Below are 14,151 nucleotides of genomic sequence, written 5' to 3' on the forward strand. Positions count from 1 at the left end.
TGGCCAAATCGGCAACATATGGAATATTGAGGTCCTGATGGATGACTTGATTTGTGACAAAGTAAGGAGCATTAAGGATTTTACGGAAGGATTTTGGACTGTAAGGATTGGTTTCTGGAGGAATTTGATGGTTTATTGAAGCCACAAAGCTCAACTCCCTATGTCCAGATAGGCCTTATAATAGTCATGTAGATCAGTCTTTTGTAATGGATTGGCAATTTACACCGTTTGTCTAGTAAATGTTGTAATAGTCGGAATCGACCAGCAGTTTCTTGTCTTTTTAGTCTTGTATGAGGATTCCATGTCAGTCGTTTGTCGAGATGTGAAATAAAGTTAATTTTGGTTTTTAACACCTCAAGAAACACTTAAATATTTCGATACCATTGGAAAATTCAATTTTTTAGCACAAAATGTTCGCCTTTATTGGTTTCAACTACTACATGGCTCAACCAATTTACGCCAAACTAGTGGTTTAGGGCTGTATAAGTGCAGTTTATTTTTTAGTGCAAAGGGAACAAACCAGATCTAATTAAACATATTAGAACTGGAGATATAACAGAAAACGTTTAAAATGTTTTTCTTTATTTGAAACCAATATTTCACAATATTTGCGGTGTATGAGATGGGCGTGTAATATAGTACAAGAGCCGGGAAGAAAAAAAGTCAGTTATTTTACCCCATTTTTTTTTATTACTTTAATGAAAACTATGTATAATTACTAGTCTGTCAGGTATAGGTAGGGGGAATAAAAATTGCGCCTGTTTCAAAACGTTAAAAATAATTAATTTTTTATTGAGAGCTTTAAAACTACCTATCTTACAAACTACCAACAACAGTAGAAAACCTAAGTGAACATTATTTAAAGAAGAGTAAATTTGCTAAAATATTACCCCTAATAGAATTATTTACGTCCACTATTTCTCGAGACATAGCCTTTTAAAAAACAACATTTCATAAAAACGTACTAAAATATCAGTAAATAGTTAATTTATTTTGAGAAATCTATATCTCAGGAACACTGTGACGTACAGATGTCTATTAGCACTCAAATTAAAGCCAGTTTAATCTACTATGAAGTAGTTTATGATCTTTACCTTCGTAGGAATAGTAGTTTTCATGATATTTGCTAAAATAAATTGATTTATAGTTGTTTGGACAGTAAGTATGATTTATGAAAAACTTTATTTCAGAAACCATTGGACGTACAGATGTCATGAAAATTTTTTTTCAAAAAAAATTTGCAAGAAACTATAAATCAATTTATTTTAGCAAATATCATGAAAACTATTACTCCTATGAAGATAAACATAATAAACTACTTTATAGCTCATTACACGAGCTTCAATTTGAGTGCTAATAGACATCTTTACGTCAAATAGTTTTTGAGATATAAATTTTTCAAAATAAATTCACTAACTACTGATCTTTTAGTACATCCCAAACAACATTTCTATGAAATGTTGCTTTTTAAAAAGGTGTATCTCGAGAACTATTTAACGTAAATAACTCTTTTAGGGCTCATATGTTAGCAAATTAGCTCATCTTTAAATGACGTTGTCTTAGGCTTTCTTTTGTTGTTCCTACGTTTTGAGATATAGAGCTCCGAATGAAAAATTAGTTTTTTTTATCGCTTTGAAATAGCCACCATTTTTTATTCCCCCTACCTATACTTGGCAGACTCATTAATTTTGACTGGTAATTATACATAGCTTTTATTAAAGTAATAAAAAATTGGAGTATGATAACTGCCTTTTTTCTTCTCTTGGGCTCTTTTACTATTCGGGTTCATTATACCTTCCTTCTTTATTATTATTATATAATATATCGAATATAAAAATTTCAAAAAAAAAGAAAAGAACATTAAAACAAAAGAACTACTACTAGATACAATAAAACAAAATAATGATACGAAAAAAAATAACGATCTGATTATATCTTAATTAAAATAATATATAAATTAAACACACATATACACATATTAATCCTTCATGGATTGTAGTAGTATACGTTTAATTTTAGTATAGATATATACTAATAATTTTAATCGTAATATAATGAATCAAGGTTATTAATGTCATTTTGTTAATTATTTTTACAATGATGAAAGGCATTTTATATGAACGACTATTGAAAAAATGTAGCATGATTGTTGGACGGAGCACCTTAAGCAGTAAAGAAGAGGGAATTTAAACTTGAAAGACTAAGAGGATTTGGGATCCCTTCCAATGTTGACGCTGGCCAAATCCAAACTTTAGTGGATATCCAATCCCCTTACTGGGACACGGGGCTTTGCCCAGATTTCGAATAAATTTATTTATAACTTTTTGAAGTCGCCTTTCAACAGACCCTTTGAAGATCCTACCAACTTATCTTACATCTCAATATAATTGGGCCACCTTATTTTATCAAAGTCGGTTTGCTTCTTTTCCTTCGAACTTTAGGGAGCTAAAAACATGCTTTGTAAATATATTTTTCTCCTGGCAAACAATCTGCATCATTTGAATTTTTGACGAATTGTTTAATAATATTTTTTTATTTTACTGGATAAAATGAAATCTAATTTTTTTTTTTAATTTGCCAGCATTCTAACTAGTGTGTATACATTATATGTATTTGAGTATGTATGTGATAATTACACATTGATGTTAATGTTTCTAATTCAGTTAAACTAACTTTTTATTTTTTAATTTCAGGGTCACGGATTTTTACGAATGCTCCCATTGGCTTAAGGTATGTTGTTAATTTTATTAAATTCTTAATTAATTTCCCTATTTTTTAATATAGGCTCTAATAGGAGAGCTCTTAGCATCTATGTACGACTGGCTACGTTGGAAAGATCTTAGTGCCTTATCACAGTTTGATACTTGATATTATTATTTTTTTTTTTTATATATATATATATCGTAATGTTATTATCATTAACAACATTGTTTTTAAAGCATATTACTTTTTTTTCAAAAATTTATTTATATGTGTTTTAGTTAAATTTGCGCTCAGGCTTCCACAAGCGCATATTTCCCCATTGTCTATGCGTTTTTGCGCACCACATTATCGTAGACTTTTTATTTCTGTCACAAGTCTTTTAAGAAACGGATTGTTTTCTTGACGTTTCCGCAGTGGATCGCAAATGGAAATGCGTGTTGCCAAGCTTCGGTCTGAAAGTGGGGGACCCAAACATCAAATCTAGAAACGTTGCCAAGTTTCCGAAAATTATTTTCTACGCTTTATGGCGGTCCGTCTAGGACCTCTGCAATGTCACACTGATTGGGATGGTTTTTGATCGACTATCGCCTTAATATCAATTGTTCAATTTCTTGTGGGCGACCAGGTCGCGGTGCGTCGTTAATGTCAAAACTCCCTGCTTGAAACTTGGCAAACCAATTTTGGCGTGTGCGCTGTGTTGAAGCATTTTCCCCATAGATCTCGCATATTTTTTTATGTGCCTCTGCAGCTCGCTTTCCTTTATTGAAGTAATAAAACAAAATATACCCACAATTCACGATATTTCTCATCCATCTTCTCAGCTTGATCACAAACTCAATACCGACCAGTAAACTATCATTAATTCCTTAATTTAAACCAGCTTACCAATATAATAATTAATTTGGGTAATATCCCCCAATTTTTACTCCGGGGAATACCTAAATTAAACAAATAGTATACAAACAAATTTGGAGTTAAACAAAAGTTTTGTATTATTCCCAAACTAGTTATTCAATTCAATATTTTGTATATATTCTTTTCAATTTTATATATCTCTGAATGATGGTGCTTGTTTTATAGCCCTGATGAAGCTCAGGTTGAAACGTCGGCATGAATAAATAATTTATTGTTTATTTATATTCTTTTTAGTGACTGTACCCTCTGACCTTCTCCAATAATTTTATCATATTATGATTCAGTATCACTTTATATTTATTATTTACGTATTATAATGAAACTCCCAAACCCTAGAACTGCTAAACTACTCTAGATGGAGCACTGCATTAACCTTTGGAACAGCAGCAGACTTATCATAACCCTATCAGGGTTTCAATTAATGAATAGCCGTTTTTCTTCTCGGAAAGGTCAGAGCTATCTCAAGCTGACCTTTTAAATGAGCCTGATACATTTTTAGTAAAACCCTTTTAAAATTTTATAATTTAATCTTGCTAAAAGACTTTAATTTTTCTTGGGGTATATTTTTTATCAAGTGGTTTCATAATAATCTGAGATGTAGCAAGTGCGATGGGGTTTTAGGCTTCCATTACATCATCAGATTGCCATTTCAAATCTTTTTTTTATATATATTGAATACAAGTTGACTATATTTAATTACACTTCCAAGGTATATTAACTTTTGAAAAAAATTACAGAGAAATGAGATAAGCTATAGCCTCAAAATATGTATAAAAAAAATATTTACCTTTTGCACATTTTTCATATTTAATCTTAAAAGTGTGATAAATACCGAAAATGGTTTAGCTTTGGGAGGTAAAATACCAGTGCTTGGGTATGCTGATGAGTTGGTATTATTGGTTGAGGACTAAGAAACTATAGAACTAAATACAACCGCATTAATAAACTTCAGTTAGGAACTAGCTATTGAAATAAATATGAATAAAATAAAATACTGGAAGATTATTGATTGACCGTGTGTATTGATGAATGGAATATGGTCCGGGTGCGGTAAATAATTATACTATTTTATTGAGGCAACGTTTCGCCCCACGTTGCAGGGCTTCGCCAGGGCTAAAAAAGATACAAACACTATTGTTACAAAAAGGAAAAAAGATAAAACATAAGTGGAAAATAACAGGGGTATAAAATGAAAAGTAAGATATAATAAGAAAAATTAAAGGTTGTAAATAGTAAATGAAAAGGGTAATAGTTACAGATAAACAAGAGAAGAAATATTAAAGAAAGTACAAATAAAGAGATGAAAAAAGAAAAAGAAAAAAATACAAATCAAATGATGAGACAGAATGCATACCTGTTTTGACGGCAGTCAAAGACAAAGTGACGGTTTGTATTGGGAGGAGTGGGGATGGCAGTTATGCCACAATAACGAAAATAATTTTTAAAGTAAACATAGTAAAAAAGTATTTAAATTAGGTGAACAATAAATGGTAATATACATAATAGGGGGAGAAGAAATATTAATAAAAAAAAACATAATAAAAAAAACAGATAGAAAAACAAAGGAAAAGTAAAGTATAAAATAATGGGATACAATGTGTGTAAGTGATTAAGAATAAAATAAAAAAATGTGGTTAGCAGTAGAAACGCGAGTATTTTCGATGATATAGATATAGGGGGAAATACGTTTGAACAGGTAGATAGGTTTAAGTTATCTACGGTAACTAGGAAAAACGAAATTTATGAGGAAATAAGCTATGTTGAAGGCAGAAAATGGAAATCAACTCAGTTTGTCCAGATAGGGCTTATTATAGTCATGTAGATCAATCTTTTATCATTAATGAATTGGAAGTTTTATACCGTTGTAATTATTCGAATCGAAGTTCATTTCCCTGTCTTTTTAGTCTTGTTTAAGGGTTCGAAGTTAGTTGTTTGAGAATTAATATTAAAATTATAAATTTGCCGCATTTTATTATTCACTTCAAAGTCTTTTCAGTTATTTTTATTATTGGTTTTTTATTTTATTTATTTTTTTTACTTTACTCTTTTACTTTTCCCTTAATGGGTTATCTGGCTAAGTCAGACCGTCCCTCCACTTCTCGCTGTCCCACCAGTCTTCCTTCTCCCTGTCCAAGTCCCCTGCCGGCCACGTCCTCCTCCCCGCAGTCCTTCCACCGGGTTCGGGGTCTTCCTCTCCTCCATCTTTCTGGTTGTTCCCTTCTGTTGAAGTCTGTTCGGCCACCTACGCTCTGGCATCCGCTGACAGTGCCAATACTATTGCAACCTGCTCCTTCCAATCCTCTCTGAAACTCCTTCGGCCACCCCTAGCTTGCTCCTGATATCCTCATTCCTGACTATACAGGCGAGTAATCCTTAGGCATCTCGAAAAATCCATTTTTATTTTTTTTAATTATTATTTTATTTACTTTTTCCTTTATTTTCATTTCAGTAATTTATAAGTTAATTATTATTTTTATCAATTGATATTGTACTGATCTAGCTTATAAATTTAAACAAAATTGCCTTTAATATTTAAATTTAGACTGCCTTTCTGTTCTTTCTTTGGACCACTTCGAATCCCTTTTTCTCCTCTTTCAATATTGGTAAAATTTTCAATGTTTTCCTATACGTGTCTCTATCTAGACAGTAGGTATTTGAAATTTTAATTTCTCTTTCATTTGCCTCGTGTATCCTCCTATGTTTTTGTAGCTAATTTTTTTTTTTTTTTTTTTAAGATCTTATTCAATCTTTGCTCCTTCATCCTCTTCATGTGCCCATAGAACATCAGCCTTCTGATTCTCATCTTGGTTTCCAGGTCTTTGATGTTTCTGTAGATCTCTTCTTTAGATCTTAGTTTGTAACCTTCTTGTGTTTTCCTGGGCTTCTTAGTAGCTTTTCCAAGTTGGGTAAGCATGTGGTCTCCACCCTGTATAAAATCACAGGCCTTATCACAACGTTGTAATGCCTTAACTTTGCATTGAAGGAGTGGTTCTTCCTATTGTAAATTTTAGATTGATAATTACTTTATTTATTGATATTAAAATCATGTAAACTTTGGCAATGTACTTACTACAAGTGTTACAATCTGGCACAAACTTTGATAACGAGTAATAGTTCTAGTTATATAACTCTAAGGAAAAAAATGAGTGGCTGTTTTTGATTTATTAATAACGAATATTGTCGAGCCACGGATCTGTGCTTCAGGTGTTTCGCCTATTCTGAGCTTGGAAATCAGGGAAATTGGAAAATATGAAACTTTTTTATCAGGCAGCTGTCAGTTTGGGAAAATGAAAAGTGTATTTGAAGTTGCTTGGCAACGGCTTTTCGGAAGACTTACATTATATTTAGAGCAATATATTTTTAATTAAGAGATTGTTTTTTACAGTGTTATCAATATAAGCGTTGATAAAAATTTTGCCTTGTACAGGTGCTCTTTCTTTCTTAGCATCTTTCTTTTTATTTTCTCTAATTATCTTTAAAAACGGCGTTTTATGGAAATAATGATTTTTCTGGAAATTTCTACTGCGTAGGTAATTTACTCATATTTTTATTTATTTATTACCAGATCGGCCTGGTGGATTGATGGTTAATATAACTGTTACATTTTATTTTTTTAACAATTGCTTTGGGGGGAGGGGGAGTATAGTCTCATACAATAGACAACCCTAACAATATTCAATGTTATAAATAAAACAAAAAATTAGGATAAAATAAAGATGAAGAGAAAAAAAATTAAGAATAAAATATAATTTTGGAGTGATAATAACAGAACTGATAAATATAGAATTTATAACAGGATGTCCTGGAACAGTCTTCGGGTTGAGGTTGGGTTTCCCAAGTTGTAGGTCACTACTCCTTTAGCTGTCGGTAACTGGGACTGGAACTTCATGAACCTTTTTGTAATGTAATCATCTATTGTCCTTATTTGTAATTTAATCAATTGGCTGTTTCTTACATACCAAGGAGCATTCACTGCAATTATTATGAGTTTATTTTGAAAAGATTGTAATTTTTTCCTTTTCGTAAAGGATCCCGTTACCCAGACTTCACAGCCATACATCAGCAGTGGCCTGAGAATTGTTTTAAAAATAAGAATAGCTGTTCCTGATTTTAATTTGGATTTTCTATTTTAGATAGGACATAGCATTACTAACCTTGTACCTCATATTTCATTGTTAATAATTTATCCAAAAATCTATTTGACGAGACGTAGTTGAAATTAAATAAAAAAAAAATATTTTGGGACATATATCCCCCTTAGAATAAATTCATGGTTCACATATTATGATTATTCGTATAGCTAATCATATTAAGATCTTAGCTTAACCAATATTTATAAAGGTACTCGATATATGGCTATTTATATTGTTCACAATGATGCCGAGGTTTGATTATTTAGTAAGGGAAGGAATATTTGTTGTTTGATGGAGAGAATAGATGAGGATTGTTGAATAGTGATATGAAGAGAATTCCTGAAGGAGGCTACACGTTTAACGAAAGATTTGCTTGAGAAGGTGGTTCTATAGCATGGAATATATTAATCAATCAGTTGGTATCTGGTGTTTAATGAATGGATGGATGAACGAAGAGTGAGGAGATCGAGGATATAGAGGTCGGTTTTTGATTTTAATAACTTGGAATAGGAAAACACTTGCATTGCCTTTGGGAGGTTCGAAAGAGCCACTTCAACTTGGCTGTTTAATCCTAAAGGGTATTTTTTGCGCTAATTCATACACACTAATATTTATTGATGCCATTTAAATGGCCCCGTCCATAGTTTAGGTGGTTAGGCGCCAATTAGAATCCGGCCTGGGTCGTTGACTTTTTTCATTAAGTGGGGGCCCCACAAAATAAATACCTTGACTCCCCACCATTGTTTAAATAGGTTCGTCACCTGTAGATTAATCCCCCCCCCCCCATGGCAGAAGAAATGACCAGTAAATAGGTCATAAAAAAAAACATTTAAATAAAAGAATACAAACCTTGATACATCGATACAAATACGGTATACGATACGAAATACAAGTCCTGTTGATATAATTACTTTCATTTCCTGAAACACGTATACAAATACGGAATACAAATGTATATTTCTGTAAAAAAATACGCTAACCGCGACATTTTATTGATTCCTGTCTAAGGAAGGGATGGCATAACATTTCTCTCCTTCATAGTGAAGCCAAAGAGGCCACGCCCACAAAAGCAAGGTTTACGTTGAGGTTAATAGAAATGTCTGCCATTGTCATCTATATTGAAACAGAAGGGAGCCAGTGATTGGCTAGTTCTCTTCCTCTGCTTCTATGCCACGCCCTTAAAAGGCTCATAAGATCTTTTTAACTTCACTTTTCCTGCCAGTTTACTCTCTCCATTATATTCCATCCTCCAAGGTCCAAGGTAGCACCTAGTTCAACTTTAATGCACTGTGCATGCTCAAATGATGCCTGGATTCGCAGTCCTTACTCACATTCAGGATCTGCTTTGGTCGTCAGAAACTGACATGAACCCTGCCTTTATGCTGGTTGGAACAAATGTTTGACAGTTTGATTAGAATATTGAAATTTTGGAACACGAAATCTGTATCGCTCCTGCTTCCTGACGTTCATTAAACAGTCTTTTAATTGGTGGATAGTCCTCGTCATGTCGCTTAAGAATTTGCAATAAGTATTAACCCTGATTTTGTTTAATAAAACCTGGTTTTGTTTATCCTTATTGCAAAACTGCTGATTAAACCTTAAGTTTGGATATATAATAAAGAAATGAACAGATCTTCACCATTATCTACAAGTTTTACGTCCTGATAATCTTAAAATGATTCCTCATTTCCTCTTTAATTTTTATAAATTTTTCCTCTCCAATGAGGAGAGAAGTATAAAACCAATGCGGAGCCTGTATTGTACTCAGGTTCGAGACCTGCCTTATGCATACTTATACTTCAGTTGCGATAGTTTTATTCAAATCATCTCATCTCAGTTATTCACCCAACTAAGGGGGAGATTTAAAATCAAATTAATCCTCGACTTTTTCTTCTTTATCCAGGAGGCCTCCCTAAGGATGGAGGCAGGCCGTGGGGAATAATGGAGTCTGAATAAAAGAGTAGTTTCTTAGCTAGAGGGGTCTTTCTTATTAAGAATAAAGGAAAGGAGGAAATGATAATTCCAGAATATTACTCAGGGTGAGACCTTAACTTCGTGACAGCCACTGTCTACCTTTACTTTGTCTGCTTTTGAGAAAGTTCTTAATTCACTCCTCTCTTTCTTATTTTTTACCTTAACTTTTATATATATATGAAATATATAACAAGGGGTAGTAGTGCATTCGTAAAAAAATCCTATTTCGAGAAAAATGTAGTATTTGAGGATTCCTGTGTCTGTGAACAACCTAGTACAACAGCAAAAAGTCGAACAAAACTGAAATTATATATTTATGGTGGGTATAAGCCTGGGATGTGACAGAAACTTTTTCGCTAAAATCGACTTAGCAAACTTGCCAATTTATAAAATCGATTTGTCACATTCTTTCGATTTTATCGAACTCAGTATTAGCTGTATTAAATTAACCTATGACGCTGTATCGTTTACAGTCTTTAATTATTTCATTTTTTTTTTTAATATCACTCATCTACATCTAGAAAATGTATTTGGGGTATTCATGATGTTGATTTAAATATTAAATGTTATAAGTATAAGATTGTGAGCAGTCCTATTTAAAGTCATATTAAATAATAAATGCATAAGAGCTCCTGGCGGATTTTCTGAGCAATTTGATTTATAACTTTTCTTCCAAAACGTCATGTTATTGTTTACCTGTAAGTTTTGATTAAAGTAATTTATTTCAACATGCCTAAATTGAGTGAAAAGTGGAAGTTATGTTAAGAGAATCAAGATGAGCTAATTGACAACTGTTATTACATTATTATTGTTATTGTCATCCATTGCTTTATTAGTTATAAAAACACGCAGAACAATACTAACACAATAAAAACACAAACTACGAGCAAGTAATCTGACACAACTAACAAATGATGACGAGCTCAGCTGATCTGTTGTGTGACGACATTCTGCATTTAACAGGCTTAGTAACATACTCTCAACCATGTTATATCGTTTTGACATGGCAAAAGAAGGAATTATTTCGCCATTTAAGATGTTAAACTAAAGGTCGTGAATACCCCTAGTAAACGTAGTATATAACAGAAATGGGCAAAAATTAATTAAAACTAATACCTGAAATTGCCATGTTTGCCATTCCTTATTCATGTGTCAACCATTGATAAATAAATATCGTATCCATGGCAATTTTAGCTATTGGTTTCAACTATATCAAATTTTTTCCAACTCTGGTATATAGTAATATATTGTAAAGGTAATATACAGTTAGTGTTGCGGTCGAGGAAAGTTTCGAATTCGAGTTTTCGACGGAAATATTTATTTTGAAGTCCCCAGAGTCCTAAAAATATACTTTGCAAAATTTATATTTCATTTGAAACCGAAATTACATACTTAAGACTGGTATCGTTCCTTTCTCACTGATAGATTATTCTAACTAGATAAGAAAACCACAAAGATTCCTATTCAATCCGCTAGTGTTCCTCAGGGTAGTATCCTCGGTCCCATCATCTACACAGTCTATACAGCTGACATCCTAACTAATCCTTACACTATTCTCACCACGTATGCCAATGTCACTTGTGTGCTTACAGTTAATAATAACCCTTTAATTGCATCCCAAAGTCTCTAATCACATATATATATATCAAAATATATACAGCCCTTGAAGAATGTTTTCATAATTGTTGGATTAAAATAGGTTTGAACAAATCTCATAAAAATCACTTTTACCCTTTGTCTTAAACCTACCGACTGCCCTATAGTATCCTTTAATAATGTTACTCTTACTCCTATCGATCCGATCCTCTACCTTGAACTGTAATGTTTGGACAAACGACTAACCTGGAATCCTCACACAAGACTGAAAAGATAGGAAACTGTACCTCGATTTGGACTATTATTGCTCTTACTAGACAAATGGTTTAAACTTTAAGTACATTAAAAAATACTGATCTACATGATTATAATAAGGCCTATTAAGACGTACGGGATTGGACTTATGGGCTCTACTAAACCTTCAAATTCCTCTCTTATCCAATCTTTACAATCCGAAATCCTTCGTAAAATCCTCAATGCTCTTCAATGCATTTCAATTCTCTCTTCTTTCGTTCTTAATTTTAATATATTCGCTGTGTATTATTATATATAGTTTTAATATTATTATTACTCTATGCATTTTTTTGTCAATCCTACATGTTTACCTATATTATTTGTTGTCTTCTTATTTTCCTTGTTTTTCTATAATTCCACTTAATCATCATAGTTGCCATCTTGTTTTTGTTCTCAGCCCTGATGAAAGCCTGAAATTCTGCCCGAAACTTTGGCACTAATAAATAAGTTTTTACATTATTTGTGTGCTTCACCGAACACACCCTGTTCCGGGTAACCTACGGCAACCGAAAGGTTGAATCGGAAAGGCTGTATAGGATTAGCGCCCCATGTGGCCAACAGTCAAACCTCACCTCCTCCAGCGCTCTCTGTGAAGGTAAGCAACCCAGACTAAGGTGAGAAGAGAGCCATCTTGTCTTCTGGTAGAAGCAGTTCATCATTTCTTTTGTCTCTCATCAGGAATCTACCATGAGTGAGTAGAACTCTCGGAGTTGTTCCCAGAAGCAGAGAGGAGAGAGGCTTAGAGATGTGGAGGGAGGAAAGAAGAACTAAGTCCACATGGTAATAATTAACATTCACCACCACATAGTAATCATCATCAACCACCTCATTATCTACAATTTACATTACATTACATAAATGTTTTCTTTCGGCCACCCACTACACCATTTGTAACTTAAACAACAGAATTTTATTTTTCATTTAATCATGTTCATTTTCAATTATACAGTCCACTCCAACCCAACAAGCCAACCAAAAGTGAAGTGTGTCCGGCAATTCGGTTGCTTCACACACACACCCCAAACGATCTTCTCCTATACAATCCAAGGTCAACTATATTAGTCACTAGGGTTTTTTTAATTTATGGTTTTACTTTTAGTTAAATATTCATGAATAAGTTGCGCAGTGCTCTCTGAAAGCAGATGATTATTCTGTTAAAAAATTAAGTTTAGTGAAAAATAAACGGCCGTTAATCTTGGAGTAGATAAGAGGTAAAATATTTATCTCTGAAGAAATATGGCCCCATACCCTCGGAGACTGATTCTATCACTTAGCGCCCTGACAGTTCTGTTTGTCTTAGCCGGCTAATAACGCACTCCGTAGTTTGCTTTCGGTCCCTATATTAGGGTTAGAATTTGTTTGCTCTGAGCCAAGGATCATTAGAGGATAAATCCTGTCCTTACTAACTTGTAGATAAACGGGTGATTGTTAGTCATTAATATGTTTACGGGAACGAGATTTTATTCCTATAAAGGTGAATATATAAATGAGTTGACTGATGTAACTTATGGAGGGAACATAGCTAAAAAATGGCACATGAGCTCATATTTTACATGGAGTGACTGGCGGTTTCACCCGCGCTACTAGTTTATCAAAAGACGGAGAAGATATTTAATTACCTGCAGGAATAGCAAGAATTTCGTTGGTACACACATAGGAGGAAATACATTTAGGTAGTGAAATCCTTAATGCTCCTTACTTTGTCACAAATCAAGTCATCTATCAGGACCTCAATGTTCCATATGTTGCCCAGTTTGCCAGAACCAGATACTTTTTTTTTTTATTCCCCTCCCTAGCCATTTCTGGCATACGGGGTGCGGCAGCCACTGCTCCCAAAAATCAACAATTTTTTTTTTATTTTACAAAATTATTATTATACAATAATAATGTTAGGGGGGGGGGGATCAATTTAAATTGTCATTGGGAACAATTTTAACTGTGGTGCAGCCCAGCGCGTTGAGCGCCTTACTGATGGTGCTCTAACAGAACCAGATACCAATCCTTCTATGATAAACTTCCCTACCTCCCAAACCCTTTAGTCTCTAACCTGTCTTCAGGCCTTCAATTCCTGATAATCCTCCTAGGTTTCTGAAAAGAAGATCTCGGTGAAATCTTCTCTACTAACGTTATTAGAGTCCTATCAATGGGTACATTCTCCACATCATATCATGTAATTTTATTTCTAATAACAAATTTACTATTTGTATATAATTGTATACAGTTGTAAATAACAATGAAAAAATTATTTTAAAAAAACAGGTAGTGATGTTTATGTATTTAAAAAGAAAACTTTACCCTTCGTCGTAAGCCCATGAGTTCTTGCCCTACTAATAATATCCCTCTTATTCCTGTCGAACAGATCGGTTACTTTGGACTACATCTGGACAAACGACTGACATGGAATCCTCATACAAGACTAAAAAGACAAGAAACTGCTCGTAGATTCCGACGATTGCAACATTTACTAGACAAACGGTCTAAATTGCCAATCCATTACAAAAGACTGATCTACATGACTATTATAAGGCCTATCTGG

At 33.3% G+C, this 14,151-nt stretch overlaps 1 long non-coding RNA gene across 1 annotated transcript in view; it reads left to right on the top strand.

Annotated features, from left to right (window-relative positions):
* The window catches only part of LOC136795311 (uncharacterized), a 707,978-nt gene that overhangs the window by 209,385 nt on the left and 484,442 nt on the right, over positions 1-14,151 (top strand). The window contains exon 2 of the long non-coding RNA XR_010842895.1: positions 2,694-2,730. This is a non-coding gene — a long non-coding RNA (uncharacterized lncRNA). The remainder of the gene's footprint in view (positions 1-2,693; positions 2,731-14,151) is intronic.

This window comes from Halyomorpha halys, unplaced genomic scaffold, assembly GCF_000696795.3.
Source record: "Halyomorpha halys isolate HHAL.00 unplaced genomic scaffold, Hhal_1.1 Scaffold22.1, whole genome shotgun sequence".
Taxonomy (NCBI): domain Eukaryota; kingdom Metazoa; phylum Arthropoda; class Insecta; order Hemiptera; family Pentatomidae; genus Halyomorpha; species Halyomorpha halys.